This window comes from Podarcis bocagei (assembly GCF_964188305.1).
Source record: "Podarcis bocagei genome assembly, chromosome: 10".
NCBI classification, from domain to species: domain Eukaryota; kingdom Metazoa; phylum Chordata; class Lepidosauria; order Squamata; family Lacertidae; genus Podarcis; species Podarcis bocagei.
This window is the reverse complement of record NC_138135.1, coordinates 12,187,132-12,207,924: the sequence shown is the minus strand read 5'-3', so window position 1 is coordinate 12,207,924 and position 20,793 is coordinate 12,187,132. Positions and strand designations below refer to the sequence as shown.

At 45.4% G+C, this 20,793-nt stretch overlaps 1 long non-coding RNA gene across 3 annotated transcripts in view; it reads right to left on the bottom strand.

Annotated features, from left to right (window-relative positions):
- LOC308595860 overlaps window positions 1-19,190 on the bottom strand; it is a 25,758-nt gene extending 6,568 nt beyond the window's left edge. The window contains exons 1-2 of one of the 3 annotated variants that reach the window (XR_014012134.1): window positions 18,651-19,190; window positions 11,342-11,462 (exon numbers count right to left, since the gene is read on the bottom strand). This is a non-coding gene — a long non-coding RNA (uncharacterized lncRNA). Of the gene's footprint in view, window positions 1-6,709; window positions 6,859-11,341; window positions 11,463-13,821; window positions 14,107-18,650 lie in introns of those variants that run through there. The other 2 variants (XR_014012135.1, XR_014012136.1) reach the window with 2 other exon arrangements.
- Window positions 19,191-20,793: the final 1,603 nt, after the last annotated feature.

The window sequence follows — 20,793 nt, the reverse complement described above, 5'->3', positions numbered from 1 at the left end:
GCCTTAAGTGATTAGATTGTATTTCTATCCTCCCTCCTTGTATCAGCTGGCAGTCATCGTAATGAGCCAGCCCTTTCATGAAACCGAATGATATAAGATTCAGGACCGATAAAAGAAAGCACTTCTTTAAACTATGGAATTCACTCCCACCAGGGGCTGAAGAAGGGGGTGCGGTGGGTGTGGGCTGCCCTGGGTGTTGCCACTGAGGGAGGTGACAAAATGCCAGGCGGCACTCACCAGGGGCCTGCAGTGCGCCCAAGAGACGTGGTGGCTTGGGCGCGTGCAGGCTCCACACTGCCCAAATGGTCCACCCTCTGCCTTCGCACCCCCCCCCAGCTGTAGGGCAGCGGAGTGGGATGTGGCAGGCAGACTCCGAAAGCCCCATGGTGCGCTCTACCCCAGGCACCCGAGCGACTTCCTCCACCGCTGACTCCCACAGGAGGCAGTGATGGCCACCAACTGAGGTGGCTTTTTAAAAAGGACTAGACAAATTCATGAAGGGCATTTAGGCACAAACTTAATGTACTGAAGTGTAAAAGGTAAAGGGACCCCTGACCATTAGATCCAGTCGTGACCGACTCTGGGGTTGCGGCGCTAATCTCGCTTTATTGGTCGAGGGAGCCGGCGTACAGCTTCCGGATCATGTGGCCAGCATGACTAAGCCACTTCTGGTGAACCAGAACAGCGCACGGAAACGCCGTTTACCTTCCTGCCGGAGTGGTACCTATTTATCTACTTGCACTTTGACGTGCTTTCGAACTGCTAGGTTGGCAGGAGCAGGGACCGAATAACGGGAGCTCACCCCGTCGCGGGGATTCGAACCACTGACTTTCTGATCGGCAAGTCCTAGGCTCTGTGCTTTAACCCACAGCGCCACCCGCGTCCCATTCTGGAGTGTAACTCCCACAAAACAATATTGAGTCTGGAGGGGCCCATAGTCTAACTGCCACGTAAGCATCATGTGAGCGATCAGGGTGAACCAGGAGCCTGAATAGTTGGTTCCATCTGGAAGATGCTTCCTATGTGCCAAAATGGCAATTCCATCCTGCGGCGGCCACAAACACACCCTAAGCTTTTAAGTGGTGAGGATGTGGCTCCTTGCCATGCACTCTGGTGCCCGTTTTCAAATTGTTGTGGCATAAAAAGCCATATCTGATGCAGCCTATCATAGAACTGCAGAGTTGGAAAGGACTCTGAGGGTCTTTTGGTCCAACGCCCTGCAATGCAGGAATCTCAGCTAAAGCATCCAGGACAGATGGCCACCCAACCTCTGCTTAAAAACCCCCAAGGCAGGAAGAGTCCATCACCTCTCGTGGGAGTCTGTTCCACTGCCGAACAGCTCTTACTGTCAGACAGTTATTCCTGATGTTTAGTCGGAATCTCCTTTCTTGTTGCTTGAAGCCATGGGTTCGAGTCCTGCCCTCCGGAGCAGGAGAAAACAAGCTTGCTCCATCTTCCACGTGACAGCCCTTGAGATATTTGGAGGTATTGAGGAAACGGGACATGGCGCCAGCATGCCACAAAGAAGCGTATCGACAAAAGTCTCTCTGTGGCCCATCCCAACGCCACTGGGAGATGGCGCGTCAGCAAACAGCCCGGCGCCTGTCAACGCATGGGAATATTTCCCCTCCCTTGGAGCAGAAGATCCCAGCGCCCGTAGCACTCCAGTCCTCCTGCGACTCTTACGTAAACAGCCCCACGTGCCTCCGACCTCGACCAAATCCACAAAGGGCTAAATTACCCATTTAGCAAAATTTTTTGAATTTAATTAAAGCGAGAAAGGCAATTGGGCCCCTTCCTTTTATTGCACTTGCCGCTGAAGCTGGTTATGAAACTCTGGCTCTGGCTCTGAGAGCCACCTGCCTCTGGCATTCCAGCAGAGGGATGGGGTTTCTGCCTAAATCCTGTCCCAAATGCTAACCACTGAAATCAAGGCACCGACATTTCATTTGGTAGCTGCGGGGCAATTGTGCAAAGGAAGGAGCGGAACGCCATATCCAGGCCAAGATGGCATTGTGCTTAGCAGTAAATTACCTGTCTCCTTTTATTTGATTTTGTACCTTTTGGGGGAATATTTTAATGATTTTAATGAAGGTTTGGTACAGGATCATAACTTATATTTTCAGGTAGTGGGGTTTTAGCATGTATTCTGAGCGCAATTTGTGGTTCTCTCCCACCCAGCGAAGTGTACCAGTAGTAAAGGAAAAGAGAGAGACTTAATAAATCTAAATCAATTAAGTCCTGTTAAAAAGTTCTCAATAAAGTTAGAAGCCAAAGATGCCCGAGGTAGGGCTAAGTCGTACTCTGGCTTTTAATGAAAATGCTAATGATTTCTCCTTTTCTGGAATATATTTTGGCTTGCAGTTTCAACAAGATGCACTCCTTCCGCAATCAATTCCACACACCTTTATGTCGGTGATTTTCTGCTTACCCCTCAAGGGGGGTAAAATTAATAAATGATCATTTCTACCCAAAGGGAGTGATGACAAGAAAGAGAAAAAATCATAAACAGGAAGGAAGAGGTTCCTCTTAACACCAGCAAGGGGCCATCAAACCGACTTGCGATGAATTTCGCAGGCAACACTCTCAGACAAAATCCTCAGGTGTTTCATCTGGTGGGAAAGTAAAGAATCTCACGTTGCAAATTTGCATTTGAAATTTCCACCACCAAAAGCATTGAATGGGTATCATTGCTCAGATTCTCGGTGCCCGGGACAGTTGTTCTTTCTGCCCAATGGGAAGGCCGGCGTTGTGCCCTGCTAGCTGAGAAAAAGCCTTGCTCATTGCATTCTTTTCCAATGAATTACATGAAGGAAATAGAGTCCAGAGAAGAAGGCAGGGAGTAAACAGCTCCAGAACAGAACATCCTGCCTGTCCTGTCGTCCCTAAAATGTAATGGCTTTCATTATAATACCTGGTACTTCCTTCTCCTCCGTCGACAAACTGCTGCTGGTGTTTTGCTCAGAACAATAACTCAATTCAACAGGACGTCGACAGATTTGCATGCCATGGCTCCGCCATGCCCAGTCTCTTTGTTGTATTTGTATAGGTCTCAGCCCATAACAACAGCCAGTCAATTTCCCCCGAACCACTCCATCTGTTTAAGTAACTACCAAACAGGTTCTGAGCTAGAGTTGCCATATTTCAAAAAGTGAAACTCCTATATGATATCTTATCTGACTCCTCATTTGGGTTTGTAGCACCCACCTTATTTTATGGTTGTAAGTCAAACCTGGGATCTTAGAGTAAAGCACACGAAGAAGAAGAAGAAGAAGAAGAAGAAGAAGAAGAAGAAGAAGAAGAAGAAGAAGAAGAAGAAGAAGAAGAAGAAGAAGAAGAAGAAGAAGAAGAAGAATTATTTCTGTATTTTGTACAGAGCTCAGTTTTGTTTGTGATATATACAGTCACATTTTGTTGTTAGCTGGTTTCTTAGGAAATGTTATTGACTGCAGTTGTCTTTGTGTAGGTTCTATGTGAAGTACAATAGCTACTTCTATCACATTAAGTGATATATAGATAGATGATAGATAGATAGATAGATAGATAGATAGATAGATAGATAGATGATAGATAGATAGATAGATAGATAGATAGATAGATAGATAGATAGATGATAGATGATAGATAGATAGATAGATAGATAGATAGATGATAGATAGATAGATAGATAGATGATAGATGATAGATGATAGATGATAGATAGATATAGATAGATGATAGATAGATGATAGATGATAGATAGATAGATAGATAGATAGATAGATGATAGATAGATAGATAGATAGATAGATAGATAGATAGATAGATATAAAAAGGTAAAGGTAAAGGGACCCCTGACCATTAGGTCCAGTCGTGGCCGACTCTGGGGTTGCGGCACTCATCTCGCTTTACTGGCCGAGGGAGCCGGTGTACGTCTTCCAGGTCATGTGGCCAGCATGACTAAGCCGCTTCTGGTGAAGCAGAGCAGCGCATGGAAATGCCGTTTACCTTCCCGCCGGAGCGGTACCTGTTTGTCTACTTGCACTTTTGACGCACTTTCGAACTGCTAGCTGGGCAGGAGCAGGGACTGAGCAACGGGAGCTCACCCCGTCGCGGGGATTCAAACCACCAACCTTCTGATCGGAAAGTCCTAGGCTCTGTGGTTTAACCCACAGCGCCACCCGCATCCCTTACATAGATATAGATATATATTACTAAATAACGAACTCATAGAGATTAGGGAGGGGACAAATATAAGCGATCCAGATCACGCACTCACGAAGGTAAATTTCTACCCAGTTTGTCTGCACGGGGATTTTTTCATTATTGCCATTATGCTGGCATTATCTGCTTGTAAAACCACAAGATGTAGTGATAGCCACCAACACGGATGGCTTTATAAGAGGATTAGACAAATTCATGGAGGATAAGCCTATCAATAGCTACTAGCCATGATGGTTACATTCTCCCCACTGTTCGAGGCATTATGCCTCTGAATACACCAGTTGCTTGGGAATCACAAGTGTTCGTGGCCTGCTTACTGGCTTCTCAGAGGCAACTGGCAACCCACTGTGAGAACAGGATACGCCTTTTGTATGTTCCAGCAGAGCTGGTCTTATTCCATGGAGTCTGACTAAATTTACCGGGAATTTTAAAGGCAGTGGCGTAGCGTGGGTTGTCAGCACCCGGGGCAAGGCAAGTAATTTGCGCCCCCTAACCCGTGGATTTGCGCCCCCTAACCCTAACCCCCAGATGTTGCGCCCGGTGCGGCCGGCCCCCCCTGCACCCCCCACGCTACGCCACTGGTTAAAGGACCCAATAAGAGATCACCCACACTTTAATTTTGCTCTGCACTTTCTGGGCACAGGTGTTTGCTTTCAGAGGCACCAAGTAGCCCCATGATTTAGGGGGCCCATGGTGTGCTTGTGTGGTAACACACACGCAACGTTGCAACATCTGGAGGAGGCCAAGCACCGTAGTAGGGCCATGCTCAGCTCTGCACTCGGCCTCCTCCGCCCAGAAGAAGAGTTTGGATTTGATATCCCGCTTTATCACTACCCGAAGGAGTCTCAAAGCGGCTCACAATCTCCTTTTCCCTTCCTCCCCCATAACAAACACTCTGTGAGGTGAGTGGGGCTGAGAGACTTCAGAGAAGTGTGACTGGCCCAAGGTCACCCAGCAGCTGCAGGTGGAGGAGCAGGGAAGTGAACCCAGTTCCCCAGATTACGAGTCCACCGCTCTTAACCACTACACCATACTGGCCCAGCCCCCTTCCAACAAATATTGAGGGGGCAGAAGACACCTCAGCCCCTTAAAGTAGGCATGCTGGTGTGCTTTAACGTTCCTGCCCGAGCACTTTTTCCCTCTCAGAGTTTTTCCCGCTCTTTAATGCTCAATCAGAACAAACAGCAATATGGGCTTTCCACCTAGAAATGCAGCAATAAAGGAAGTCTGGATGAACCCTATACAGTGGTACCTTGGGTTAAGAACTTAATTCGCTCTGGAGGTCCATTCTTAACCTGAAACTGTTCTTAACCTGAGGTACCACTGTAGCTAATGGGGCCTCCCACTGCCGCTGCACCACCAGAGTGCAATTTCTGTTCTCATCCTGAAGCAAAGTTCTTAACCCGAGGTACTATTTCTGGGTTAGCGGAGTTTGTAACCTAAAGCGTATGTAACCCGAGGTACCACTGTATGTGGTTATCTGGCATGAGAAATTCCAGGGGACAGCATTACCCAGATATGGCTTTATTCCAGAGCAGTGATCCCTGTAAGATCACAGTGTCATTTCTGCAATATTTGATCTACTTGCAAATAAAGCAGAGCAGAGGTGGAAGCAGAGAGACTGAAGACTTCCTACCCGGAGAAAGTGCCCCGCTTGGCTCCCCAAGGGTGAAATGGGACAAGAACAGAGGTGCCATGGACAGCTAGGGTATCCAACGGGGTCCAACCAGATGTTGTTGGACTACAAAACCCATCATCCATCACCCTTGGACAGAATGACTAACGCTAACAGGATTTGGAGTCCAGCAACATATGGAGGGCACAAACATCTGGCTTACAGTACAGAACCAGACCAAGACATTTTGTTGCTTGAGGCCAAGAACAAGATGATACCCTCTGCTCCCATGACACGTATAACAGCCAGGTCAACTAGCCGCTGAATCATCAACACCACAAATTGTATTTCTATTTAAATTACATTAACAATTTCTAAATTTGCATCTATGTGCATACATAAGCGTATGCCAAACTAATGTGAATCTGTGACCTCTTTTTTCGGTCATGCGTTATGTAATGAATATGGGTTGCTCGTGCGTACGTTGCCGCCTCTCCTGGCTTTGTTGCCTTGTTAAACCTTTCAGTCTGGGCAGCCCTTCACTTCGTGGCTGCCTCAGTCGCTAGCAGAATCCGTCAGTGGGCGTTTCTTAAACCTTTTCCAACATAAAAGTTGTTTGACACCCAGTCTCCTCCTACTCTCTCTGCGCAGAAGTCTTCTGCGCAGGGAGGGCGTGGGTAGCGGAGGACCCGTGCTCTCCCCGCTTGTGTCTGGTGAAGAGTCTGGGAGCCCTCTCGCCGTTTCCCCATCTGCCCCCCTTTATTCCTCGTGTTGCGCTGAATTGCTTCCCCATCTGCTGAGCTGCTTCTCTCCCTGCTGGGCCCTTCTCCAGCATCATTTGAGAGCCTTCCCTCCGCCTCTAGCTCCGATGTCAGTTCCCTGACACGTTACCTCTTTTTTAAAGATGCATTGAGTGAGCAACGTAGCCAGAAGTCACGGAGAGAAGAAAACAGCTTTCTGTTCCTCCTTTCTTCAGAGGTTAGTAGTGCTTCCTGGCATCACAGCCCTTAGATGCTGACAAGTCCCACATCGCCTCTGCACATTCAAGTCCAGCTGGTCCAGTCCGAGAAGCTGTGATGCAACATCTCAGGGCCCCACGGTTGCACAATTCATTGCTTCTTTTACATTTCCAACTTCAACAGGGATCAATAACTGCTATGGTATTCCTGAATTTCAGGGGGTTGGACTAGATGACCCTCAGGACCCCTTCCATCTCTACAGTTCTTTGATTCTATAGACATTGCTGATGGGATTACATCTTCCACTGCACTGGCAGGCAACACACAGGGCGGCCCTCCAGCATCTCCCTGCTGCTCAGTGACCCACAGCGAAACTTAAGGATTTCCTTTTATTTTATTTTGACAAAGTAATAATCATAAATAGATAAGAGAAAAAAATGTGCACCCCACCACCAAGACCATTCCATTGTAACTATCCAACCTCCCAAAATTTCAACACCTCTTGCGATGGTTTGACCTCTTTCCGTTTTAACAGTACAAATTCTACAAACATCCTCATCTCTTCAAAATTATTTCTCCTGCATATTCCCCATCTTACCTTAATGGCACATGTTAATTTATCATTAATAGCTATATCCCACACCTCTTTATACCATTCTTCCATTTTATATTCTACTTGCCCCTTCTCTTCCCAGCTATCATAATTCGTGCAGCTGTCAATAAATTTGTGAGCAAGTCCTTCATAGCCTGTGAACCTTCCACCCCATCATAAATTGATAACAATGCTACCTCTGGGCTTTTGGTCAGCTTTAACCCAGTGATTTCTGTTATCTCCTTAAATACCCTTTGCCCCCCCAAAAAAGGACATATTTACACTTCCACCACATGTGAACATAGTTCCCTGTTTCCTGGCATCCCCTCCAACATAACAGCAAATAGTCCTTGTTTATTTGATTTAATCTGACTGGTGTTAAAACCCTCTCCAAAATAATTTATACTAATTTTATTTTATTCTTATAGACAACATGCGTTTCTCTCTTATTTCCCCCCAGCTTTGACTATCTATCTGCCCTGTTGTCTCCTTTTCCCACAACTCTTTTAATTGATCTTCTTGATCCCCCGTTTCTACTAATATTTTATAAATTTCAATGGTTTCCCCTTTTATAACTCTTTTTTCTTCTTTATCTCCCCTTTTTATAATCGGGTTGTTTTTTCAAATTTTGTATATTCTTTGCAGTTCTTGTTTTCCCTTAACCACTTGTTTGTCCATTGCTCCAAGAAGGATTCCCTTTCTAATCAAAGGTTAGAGGACCACCAGGTTCATGAAAAAGTCAAATTCTCACATGTTTTTGTCCAGGTTACAAAAATACCACCTCAGTCTCTTTCGGGGGTTTCCTGTCCAGAGGAAACCAAACTCCCAGGAAACCCTCAGAGCTCGGACTAATTTCTAGAACGTCCTAATACAGCGCGGGATCCCCAAATATCTGCTTTGGAACCGGATTCATCCAAGAAAATGTGAGCTGCACCTTCTTCATCTTTGCATTTTACATTTACAGCTATCTCAAATGAGCATTAAGTCGGCTCTTAATAACATAGTTATTATGAGCATACTATTTTATTTTCTGCAATCTGTGCATGTGTCTGGGGACTCGCAAGGTGTTAATCCTTAAACTGTTGACTCACAATGTGTTCATCTGTCAGTCTGTCGGTCTTCAATGAAGCCAAATTCCCATTTGCTTCAAAGGGAAGCTTTTAATGAGGACTATCAGCCTACTAATTCTCTCATCCTCACTCTTACCAACACACACACACACACACACAGCCTTATAGGTTGGGCTCTGCTGGGGGTGGGGAGCCTTTGATCCATGAGCCTAATTGGGCCCACCAGCCCTTCTCATTTGGCCCATTCAGGTGACTTTGGCCAAGCCCTTCCCACTTGCTCTGTCTCAGGTGTGAAGACAGTAAAGCTCTGGCTGGGCCTAAAAGGGGTTTTGCAGGTACCTTTATCCAGACTAGCTCCTGGCAGCAAAGCCTTGAAGCCACTACTCAGATTTCCCACACTTCCCCTGAAGGTCCAGACAACCTCTGGATAACTGCCATTGCCACATGTCATCCAGTTAATTCCAAAGCTTTCATATCCTTAGAAAACAAAAGGGCATTTGCATACCCCGCAAGTGTCCTGGAAAAACTGAGAAACCCTGTTGGGTTTTTCCCGTGAGAGCACAGCGGCCATTTTAGGTACTGTGATCTCACTCCCCAAAAGCATTGGAGGGGGCTGTGATCTCATGTGGTGCCCCAAAACATGTGGTTTTTTTATGTCATGAAAGAACACGGCCCTGAAAAAAGCACATCTTTCGGCTCTGTGATCTCGCGCCTGTCACGTGACACATGGAAGACAAGCATCCCAATTTTGGGACTCAACATGTTGGAAATACAGCAGTAATATTGGGACCTGAATCTAAGTGCTGCCACACGTCTTGACAGCTTTTGAGCAGCTTCACTGGCTTCTAGCTCTTTGTTTGTGGGCACAATTCAAGGTCTAGAAGTATTATTTGAAACTCAAGAACCGAAAGAACTGTCCATCCCTCTATAAACCTGCCCATTCTCTGACATCAAAAGCACAGGCCCAGCGCCAAATGTCTCCGCCATCAGAAACCGGGCAGGTTTCAACACAGATAGGACCTTTTCACTGAGGGCGCCGTGACTCGGAAGCTGCAGATCTGAAGCCATCCTTCATATCAAGATTTGTTTATTTCATTTCATTTACCCAGGCTTTTAATTCACAGAAGCCTCTGAGTGCATTATCTGCTTTCTCTTTTACATCTGTTCTGTATTTTAATATAGCACCTTATCCTGCTGCTTTATGGATTGTTCTTTTGTGGGTCTATCAGAAAATGATCACTTATATTACATACCCCACAAGTTTTCTGGGGAAAAGGGACACCCCGTTTTCTCGCACGAGAGCATGGCAGACATTTTGGGTACTGTTCTCTTGCGCAATTTCACGCTGAGATCTTGTCCCTGAGAAAAGCACATCTTTGGGGCTTTGTGATCTCATGTGGGACCATAGGCGGGAAGATACATATCCTGGTTTTGGGACTCAAGATTTTGGAGGGTAAGATATTACTGCGGTACCTCTGGTTGCGAACGGGATCCGTTCCGGAGGCCCGTTCGCAACATGAAAAGAGCGCAACGCACAGGTTGCGATTCGCCACTTCTGCGCATGCATGTGACATCATTTTGCGTGTCTGCGCATGTGCGAGCAGCAAAACCCGGAAATAACCCTTCCCGGTACTTCCGGGTCATCACGGGATGTAACCTGAAAGAATGTAACATGAAGCAGACGTAACATGAGGTATGACTGTAATGTGTTATATTTGAAGCAGCCCAAGGAAGCTGTGGTATGTTTCAGAGTGCCGTGGCTCATCAAGGCAGCCTACACACACGCACACACACAAAGGCCACAGCTCCAGCCCCAAAGAGCATTGAAAAATGCAGAGAACTCTGGTTCATTGGAGCAACTGTCCTCAAAACATCACTCCTGAGTCTTCCAAGCCCCCATGCCTTCTTATTTACAACCAGTTCAGAGGGTGGCCTGGGCTGTGTAATTCTTCCCCCTTGTAGAACTCAAGAGGGAGGGGGATAGGGACAAAAATGATTTTTTCTGTCTCTGCCCATCATTGGGTTCTGGCTCCAACTGTCATTATCTCTAGCGCCCCCTACTGTTGGCCTCCCTGCTCTCTGTCCTACCAATTCCATTGGGCACCCAACACCACTGGAAAAGTGCATGGTGGGCAAAGAGTGATGTAGCGGTTAGCTTCTTTGGATTTTGGCTGGAGAGACCTGGGTTTCCATGCCCATTCAGCCATGAAGTTCATTGGGCATCCTATGTTCCTAATGTGGGTCAGATATACCCTTTCCATCTCTGGTCAGCGGTGTCACATGGGTGGAACTTTCAGGCACAGGTCTAAGACCCCACTCAGCAGAACAAGTAGAAAGGCCCCCAAATGCATGTGGGCTTGCTTATCATTGAAGTAAATTATGTAATTTCACAATCTTTGGGGGGAGCGGGCGGATAAGCCCATTAAGTGCAGAGTGTAAATCAACCTTTGTCTCTGGGAATATTTAATTTCCTCTCTACCTCTGTGCATGTTTATGCCACTCACTATGCAGCCCAGAGGGTTTGGGATCTGGAGGTGTTAAAAAAATCTAAATAAATACAAATATTTGCCATGCAATGGGGAGCAAGCCAAATTAGCGGGCAGGCTTCCAATATGAGTAACAGCCGAAAAGCCGGTCTTTGGGCAAGAATTCCCAGCATTCCTCCCTCCCCCCTCTTCCTTCCCAAGAACCTTGATTCCCCTTAGACTTTTTCTCATGCTCTTTCCTTAGCACAAACCTCCTGCTGCTATTATTTCCTGGCCACCCCTTGCTGGATTCATCTAATTGAGGCTCCTTGGGGCAGGGGCCCTGACATTTAATTCGCCCACAACAGCCCCGACACGCCCTGCAGAGCTGGGTTAATAATGAATAATAGTCCTGCCCGTGAGCAACTCTGACCTACCGTGGGAGAAGTCCTTTGCAGACATCAAGTATGTGAACCTGGAGAACATTCCAGCATGGAGCAAGGAGGAGGCCTCAGAAGAGTGTTTTATCTTCGGAAAGATGGAAGGATTGCATATCTCCTGGGGAGAAAGAGAGAGAGAGAGAGAGACCTGTTTATTCCAGGAAGCACTCAAGTTAAATTGAATCTTCTTGGCTGGCTAATACCATCTCACATGTTAGACCTGGGTTACATCTTCAGAGAGAAGAAGAAGAAGAAGAAGAAGAAGAAGAAGAAGAAGAAGAAGAAGAAGAAGAAGAAGAGGAGGAGGAGGAGTTTGGATTTGATATCCCGCTTTATCACTACCCGAAGGAGTCTCAAAGCGGCTAACATTCTCCTTTCCCTTCCTCCCCCACAACAAACACTCTGTGAGGTGAGTGGGGCGGAGAGACTTCAGAGAAGTGTGACTGGCCCAAGGTCACCCAGCAGCTGCATGTGGAGGAGCGGGGAAGCGAACCCGGTTCACCACATTACAAATCTACTGCTCTTAACCACTACACCACACTGGCTGTTAAGTTAAAGAGAGATCCTTTAACGTTCCTCAGATATAGAGCCTAAGAGGCAGAATCGGGCCATTTGTTCATCCAGCCAGGCATTTGATTGTGAGTGTGCCTTTATGACTTTTATTGAAAGTGCAGTAAAATGGCTACGTACAAATTCAACAAAACAGAGAATACATCACAAGGCAAATCATAGTGTAACAATAGCAGTTCCATAGCAGCTCAAAAAACCAGTCACAATGTGTTGATTAAAACCTGAGAAATTAAATAGGTGGTTTTTTTAACCACCTGCCTATACAGTGGTGCCTCGCAAGACGAAATTAATCCGTTCCGCGAGTCTCTTCGTCTTGCGGTTTTTTCGTCTTGCGAAGCACGGCTATTAGCGGCTTAGCGGCTATTAACGGCTTAGCGGCTTAGCGGCTATTAGCGGCTTAGCGGCTTTAAGAAAAAGGAAACAAACTCGCAAGAACTCGTTTTGTCTTGCGAAGCAAGCCCATAGGGAAATTCGTCTTGCGGAACGACTCAAAAAACGGAAAACTCTTTCGTCTAGCGAGTTTTTCGTCTTGTGAGGCATTTGTCTTGCGAGGTACCACTGTATTATATGAATCAGGTGCCAGGCAAATGTCATTTTACATGGTCAAAACATTGGCACTCTATATAGGTTCTCCGCAAACAGGTTTGTGAGGCTGGTGGCAGAGCTTTACTTTCATCTTCCCTTGCATATAAAAAGAAGGGAGACCAGGTTTCCTGGAAGGTGTTTTCCTTTATAACCCCATTTGCAACTCTTCTAAGCCCAGGTTGTCGTTCTGAACTAGCTATATCCCAAATATTGTTGAACCACATCTCAAGAGGTGGCTGAGCCTGGGATTTATGGTGATACGCAATCACTAGACATGCGGCTACCAATATTAAAAAAATAAAATCTTTCTGCTGGTAGTAAGGTCAGAATCTGGGTTTAGTGAACGCAGGGCTAAGGCTATGTTTTACAAGAGAGGTCGTTCAACAATTTTGGAGATAATATTGAAGACCCTGGTCCAAAATATATATACAATTTTGCATATTTGTGAGTGTATTCTGAAACAACTTCTTGGTTCAATAATGTGCATTTGGGTTTTTTTTCCTGGTTTGGTCTGTGCTACGATGTTTCCCCAATGCTAACTGCCAAGTTATTTCTGTCCAGAGGGGTTACAGCACAACAAAAGTGGAACAAACGTAAATTAGAACATTAAAAGTTATGAGCTTTCAGCAGGAAGTTTCAGGATATGCACTGATTGAAAAGGAAGCACTGTGACCACCTCAAAACACCAGCAAGCGCAAACAGTACATACCCTCCAACATTTCTCCCATGAACATAGGGACATCCTATTCCACAAAAATGATAATAATTTTGTTATTTATATCCTGCCCCTCTGACTGGGTTGTCGCAGCCACTCTGGGTGGCTTCTAGCAAATTAAAACATCAAGCACAGTAAGATATCAAACATTAAAATCTTCCCTATACAGGGCTGCTTTCAGATTTCTTCTAAAAGTCAGATGGTGGTTTATCTCCTTGACATCTGATAGAAGCGCATTCCACAGGATGGGTGCCACTACCGAGAAGGCCTTCTGCCTGGTTCCCTGTAGCCTCACTTCTCACAATGAGGAAACTGCCAGAAGGTCCTCAGAGCTGGACCTCAGTGTCCGAGCTAAACAATGCAAAGATAAAATAGTATTATTAATACTACCCCCTAATTATATTCACCCAAGAAGAGGTACGCTGGTAAGACTAAACTCTCAAAAGGGGCTATATGATTATTGTAAAGGAAGAAACACTGATCTAGAAAAATCGATCGACAGAAAGATAGCGACGGATAGATATTCGGCAGGCTCGTGTGGCAAGTTGCTCTAGGTATGTACAAAAAGATTTCTATCGTGACACAATCTGATAAAAGCAAAACACACCTTGGCTGTTGCCTAGGAACGATGAGAAAAGCAGCCTAAGAAGAAATCAGGAAAAAATGGATTATTTTTCTCTGTGTTCAATATGAACTGGATGCCTTGTGTACAATGTGTGTCCCTCTCTCTGTCCAGGATGGCTCTGAACAAAACTGAGATGCAAAAAATGCTCTAATCCTGCCTCCAGGTTTTCCACAGGCATCTGCAAGAACAGGATACTGGGTGGGCCATTGGCCTGATCCAATAGACTCTTATGTTCTTATGTCAGCTGTGGGTGAGCTTGGATTCTGTCTAGCTAGGCAGGTATAACCAGCCTTTTTTCACACAGTTATTCCAGGAGAAGAGAATCATTAGCACATGTTCCTTTTACGATCTTGTCCTCTCTCTCTCCCCCACCCTTCCTTGTTTGCCTCGCACGTGAAGGCATTTGTCATTAAACTTGGGGCCCAATCTGCCATCGCAGTTCAGAAAGGTGGAGACACTGCTCTGTAGTGTGGCTGGCAGATCAGCATGTGTATTTATTAATATACATATTGAGTTTCATTTCTACCAGAAGGTAGTAAATCCTCTACAATTCCTGGTTAGGGTAAAGGAAGAGCCTTGCTGGGTCGGCTCAAAAGCCCAGCTAGTCCTCTTAAAAACCATTGCAAACAGCTAAAATCGTCAGTGGGATTGGAATAACACTTGTAGTTTAATGATGGGTTTTGTGGAGATGCAAAAGATTTGGATTATTATAAAAGATGCAGGAGGAAAGGACAATGGGACCCACAAAGGGGAGGGAGAAAGTCCAGGAGATTCTGTGGAATCTTGTTTCTATATTGTATGTTGATATGTTATTATAAAATTTTAATTTGAAAAACCCAAATATATAAATTTACCAAAAACAAAAAAGGCCAGCTAGTCCTGTCTTCAGTTCCCACCATGGCCAGCCAGGGATGAGGGGAAAATTCAGTTTGCATTTAAAGCCAAATTTATCAGACGCACACTCTCCAAAACAATGTGAGAGCCAATATGCAGCCACCCTTTGAAATTCACACATGTGAAATTTCGCTGTGCGATGCCTCTCTCCAACCAATCTTCGCCAAAAATGCAGATGAGAAAGAAGAAGAAGAGTTTGGATTTGATATCCCGCTTTATCACTACCCAAAGGAGTCTCAAAGCGGCTAACATTCTCCTTTCCCTTCCTCCCCCACAACAAACACTCTGTGAGGTGAGTGAGGCTGAGAGACTTCAGAGAAGTGTGACTGGCCCAAGGTCACCCAGCAGCTGCATGTGGCGGAGCGGGGAATCAAACCCGGTTCACCAGATTACGAGTCTACTGCTCTTAACCACTACACCACACTGGTGTAGCGTGCATAAGCAAGAATATATGTCATGGAATGGTTGTATGAAAAGGAATGGTGGGAGGAACCAGCTGGGGAACCCCCAAGGGAAGAAGGCTCAGAACCCGGGGAGTGGTGGTGGGACGGCGATGAGTGCTCAGGGGGAGAAGAAGGGGGAAAGGAGTTGACAGAAGCTGAAGGGGTAACAGGGCTTAGTGAGCTGGGAGAGTCTGTGGCAGAGAGAAGTCAAGAATCAGAGGCAGAAGCTGAAGCAGGAGAATGGGAGGAGGGAGGCCAAGAGGCAGAGATTGTTAGGATTCTTGCTCTGTGTTTGCAGTCATGGGATTGTTGTCTATCACATGACAGTGTATGTTTTCATTCCAGAGTGTGGGAAGTGACAGAGACAGTATGCTTTGTACTACTGTGTTCCGGAATGTAGGACTATTGTCCTTTCTTTCTTTCTCTTTGCTGTCTGATGAGAAAGAGGAAGGAGCTAAGTCGGAATGCTCCAAGTGTATTATATGTAAATAAAAGTAGATTAGCCAAAATGCTGTGCTACTGAGTTCTGTTAAGCAAACTGCAAATACTCTGCGGGATCGTAAGTGTGCTGATGCCTCCTGGGCTGGAGAAAGCTTTTGAAGCTCCCGAACAATCAACCAGGAGGGAAAGAACATGCCTGTCGGGTCCTACACAGGGTCCTACACACAAGCAGGACGATCCTAACAGAGATGAGTCAAGCTGATGAAGAGCCATAGGTGTCTCCCCCTCCTGCTGCAACAAGCTCCCCAACCCCCTCATCTCTCCAAAACAGAAGAGGCATGAAAAGGGCAGAGGAGAGGATGGTTGGCTGCATGCAGGCGCAGTCTCTGTTTGCTTGGAAGAAGTCCTGGAGAAGAGGAGGCATAGGCAGCTGTGAGGATGCAGGGACCTTTAGTCCCGGCAACTGATTTCATGGAATAAGACCCACTGAGAATGAGCTGTTGTGCTCCTTAAGCCTGACACTCAGCCAAGTCTGTAGAGATCATGTTTTTGCTAATAAAAAGTTAATTCCAACTTTGGACTGTGTGATTACTGACCGACACACTCTGTGACAATGCATTTCTGAAAAAAAAATATGGAAATGCATTATATCGGGGGGAATTACTTGCAAAAAAAAATGTGTACATTAGTCAAAACAGCATATAAAAATGTGTTTATTAGGAGAAAATTGCACTAAAATGCTGAATAATTCTCTTTGGGAATTTCTTTTTTTAATCACAAATTTAAAAACTAAATTTATGTTGGGAGAGGGGAGAAAAACTGAGAGAAACCGAAATTGACAGCGAACATAGAAAAGGAGAGGGAGAGGAAGATAACGAGGGAGAGGAAGAAGAGGGAGACGAGAAAGTAAACTCTGAGAGTAAAACAACAACAACACACAGTTCAGATCCAAAGAGCTCAAAGAATCTAGGCCTCATCTGCACTATGCATTTAAACAAGCATTCCCTCAAAGATTCCTGGGGTCCTGGGAACTGTAGTTTGTTAAGAGGGTGCTGAGGCTCATTAAAGGGTAAATTAGGTCCAGTCGTGACCGACTCTGGGGTTGCGGCGCTCATCTCGCTTTATTGGCCAAGGGAGCCAGCGTACAGCTTCCGGGTCATGTGGCCAGCATGACTAAACCACTTCTGGCGAACCAGAGCAGCACATGGAAACGCCGTTTACCTTCCCGCCGGAGCGGAACCTATTTATCTACTTGCACTTTGACGTGCTTTCGAACTGCTAGGTTAGCAGGAGCAGGGACCAAGCAACGGGAGCTCACCCCATTGTGGGGATTTGAACCGCCGACCTTCTAATCGGCAAGTCCTAGGCTCTGTGGTTTAATGCACAGCGCCACCCGCATCCCTGCTACAAGACCCCTATTCCCCTTAGAGGGCTACGATTCCCAGAGTGGTTTAAACAACCCCTTTCCCTGGGGAACTCAGTGTAGAGAACACGGGGCTGTATGAGCAAATATTCTGACCTGCTGCAAAGCAGCTCCCTCCGTTCTTAATGGTGGCTCCTGTATTTAAAAAAACAAAGGGCTGGAGTACCAACGAAGACAAGGCACCTGATCGCACACGGAGAGAGTGCATAATAGATATCTTTCAAGTGGGTGGCATCTGGAGTTTTGCTGGGTGTGATACAGATGGGCCCTTTCGGCTGCGAGGCAGCTCATCAGAGCCGCAATTTCATGTACTTAGCCAAATCAAGCCTAGGTATAACCTCTAGACATTTACCTGGTGCTAATTACACCTTCTCTCGGCAACCTGCTCTTCCCTCCAGCCCCTAATTGTTTTGTTACACACACAAATCCTCCTGCAAGCCTACACAAGTGCCTATCGTTTTTCATTATAATTTAGGGGGGGGATCCGTACTCCCGAGTTTCACGCTAGAAAAAAGAAGAAGCAAAGAGGAGAGAGAGAGAGAGAGAGAGAGAGAGAGAGAGAGAGAGAGAGAGAGAAGGGTGGGTTGCGGAGAAAGGTGGGAGGCTTTGCCAGTGGGATAATCTTTTGCCTACAAATCAGGCCTCTGTTTTCTGGAATTAGACCTCCCACCTTTCAAATGGTTGAGGCGAATTAACTCACACCCACCCAAGGCCATATATTTCTCCCTTTTGTCTGTGGGGAATTTCCTCTCCAGTGATAGATGGGAGAGGTCATGAGCCAACTGGAATTTCACCTGCCAGCTTAGAAGGGGCAACTTAGAAATAATGAATAATGAATTGAGTCCTGCTCCTACAGATTTGCAAACAGGAATTGGAACGCTGGTTGTCAACCCAACAGCCGTAGGAACTGTTAGCGAAGTCAAAATATTCGTACCAACATTGTGGAGCTTTGTTCGCATGAACAGAATTTGCCAACGAGAGTAGATGATATCCAGATATTTGGAGTAGACCCATTGACTTACATTACTTCGCAAAAAAACCCAAGATGCATTCTGATTCATTTTTTTTTAACTGTAACAATCTCTGTTACAGTTACAATTGTATTTGAGATGCTATAAAATAAATAAAAGACAAACATTTTGAATTTAACAAATTGATGCTTAATATTTTTGCTTGAAATACTCCGGGACAAAAAGTGTCATTTTACAAGGTATGTATCCATTGGAATCTACTCTTAAAAGAAATATTTCACACCCAGCATCCCTCCACGCACACAAAAAGCACAATTCAAAACTGTTTAGCTTTTAAATACCTCATACCGCTAGGGTGTCTTTTTATTATGCATTCACAATCATTTGTGCTTGTGATGCTATTGGGGTGGTTATACATGATCCTGCTTTCAATACTGTTTTTACTTCACCGCTCCCACATAAAGATGTCAACTCAAGACATTCCCCAGAGTGGCTGGGGAAACTTTATTATAAATAATAAATTATTATTAAATTATTATTATTCCCTCACACGGCACATAGTTAAACGATGGAACAGGCATCCAATGAAGCCAAACATTGGAAGATTCAGGACAGATTAAAAAAAGCACATCTTCATACCACTCATAGTTATATTATGGGACTTGCTCCCTCAGGAGACCATGATGGCTGCCATCTTGGATGTCCATTGCTTGAAACCACAGGAGGTTTCTGCGCTCAGCTCCTGTTTTTAGGCTTCCCTCAGACATCTGGTTGGCCTCTGTGAGAACAGGGATGCGGAACTAGACATGCCATCAGCCTCATCCACCAAGCTCTTCTTCTGAAGTTCCCATCTAAAGAAGTCACTGCCCTGGGAGAGACCATAGAGCCTAGGGCCTAAAATTTCCCAGTTGCTTCCCTGGCTGTGGCCTTCGCTCTCTCTTTAAGCTCTTCCAAGACTGTGATTTTGTGGCGCCAGCCCAGCCGCGCCACCCTGGTCGTCTGCGAAGTCAACGGCAGGGCTGAAGCTCCGTGTGTGTTCCCAGCAGTTTCTGCAGCTGTGCCGTGGAAAGGGTGGGACAAGGGAAGAGACAATATCTTGCTGGAAAAATCTTGCCTTTTCTTAAAAAAAAAAAACACCACCTAATAATAAAGCAACTTATATTCTTGTCTTAAGGCAAGTGGAGTGCTGTGCCACAGATACATGCGCCACTCCCTCTTATTATTGGCTCAGAGGGAGCCGTCGTTTAGGACATGCAGAGTCTTCCAATTTTAATCTATACTCTAAATGAGATCTAGGAGACAAGTTGCAGATCTCCGCCACCTTGGAATTCTCTCCTTAGCATGCATATGAGTTTTGGCTCTCAAGAGTTCCACTCAAGGGACTTGCGTTGTTGAGTCTTGCCCTAGTCCCCTGAAGTAGTTAAGCTTTTGGAGAAGCTAGGGTTCTGGATTGGTTTGAGGGTATCAGGCTGGGTGATTCTTTTCAAATATGTTGGAGGGGAGACAGAGAAATTCTCACGCCCGTGATCCCGGGTGACCCGTTTCCAAGCCAAACCTCACCTAAATTGCCTCCAAATTAATCTCAGCACAGATACTTCAATCAAGGCATTTACAGGTATCTTTGAGAAGCGCCAAGTCCCTAAAGACATGTGGCATAGCCAGCGTGGGATCAGAGCGCAGGCTACAGAGGGCCCGGCTCCCACGCTAGGAATGGAAGATCTGCTTTACATTTTAATGATTTTGTTTTAAATTTAGTTTGGCCTGCGTTTTTAAGCTAGCCAACTTGATTTGGCCTCATGCTTGGATAAGAACATAGGAGCCAACTCCTAGGGGCCAAGGGGCTTTCTCCCCCTCCCCCAATAAAATATTTGAGGGGACCAGGGCCCCCAAAGTTGATGGACATTGCCATTCAAATGGTGTGTGCATGGAGGGCAGGGTTTATCTTCCCCCCAAATAAATAAATAAATATTCAGGTTGGCACCCCTAGATCAGAGCATAATAATCCTTTGTATTTTGCACTTCTCTGAGCTTCGTTATATGGTTCTTGGCTTAAGAAATGTACCCAAATGCCTTTGAAATGCATATTTTAGAATGCCATACATTTAGAAATTGATTATTTTATTTCTATGCTGCTTAATCTGTTAAAAATATCTCTAAGCAGTGCACAGAAATGCATATGTTCTGATAAAATACCTATAGTATTTAAATTTGTGATACAATGCAGTGCTTTTTTTCTGGAAGAATAGGTGATGTTACTCACCATGAAGTTGTTAGAGTAGGTGCCACACTTCTTAACAACAACAAAAAGTGGTGTTGGTACTGCGTACCCTTTAGTACCCCCTAAAAGAAAAAGTACTGATACAATGTGTGTGTTAAATATGTGTGCGTGTGCAAAATTGACATGGAATAGAAATTGACTCTTCAATTCATCCCTAGTCCCAGCCTCCCAATACTGGCTTGGAACAGTTTTCTGCCTTATATCTGTACTTAACATGCAGAGGCATTTACTGTTCGTATTTAATTGTGTTGGGTGGATGGCATGCAACTGTATATCATTCTGGACCATATTCTGTAGCCGAGGTCCAGTTCAAACATCCTGCTTCTGTGTCCTGTGAGTGCTGCACATCTGATGCCATGAAAAAAGGTTCATCCTTTGCCACATGTCTCTTAGCTAGGGACATAAACAGGCAGCGATTTCCATTCCGACCTTTATTTGCTACAAGCACGCCATTTCCATTCCACTGCAGTTTAGTTTCTTCCAAATGCTATGTTATTCATATAT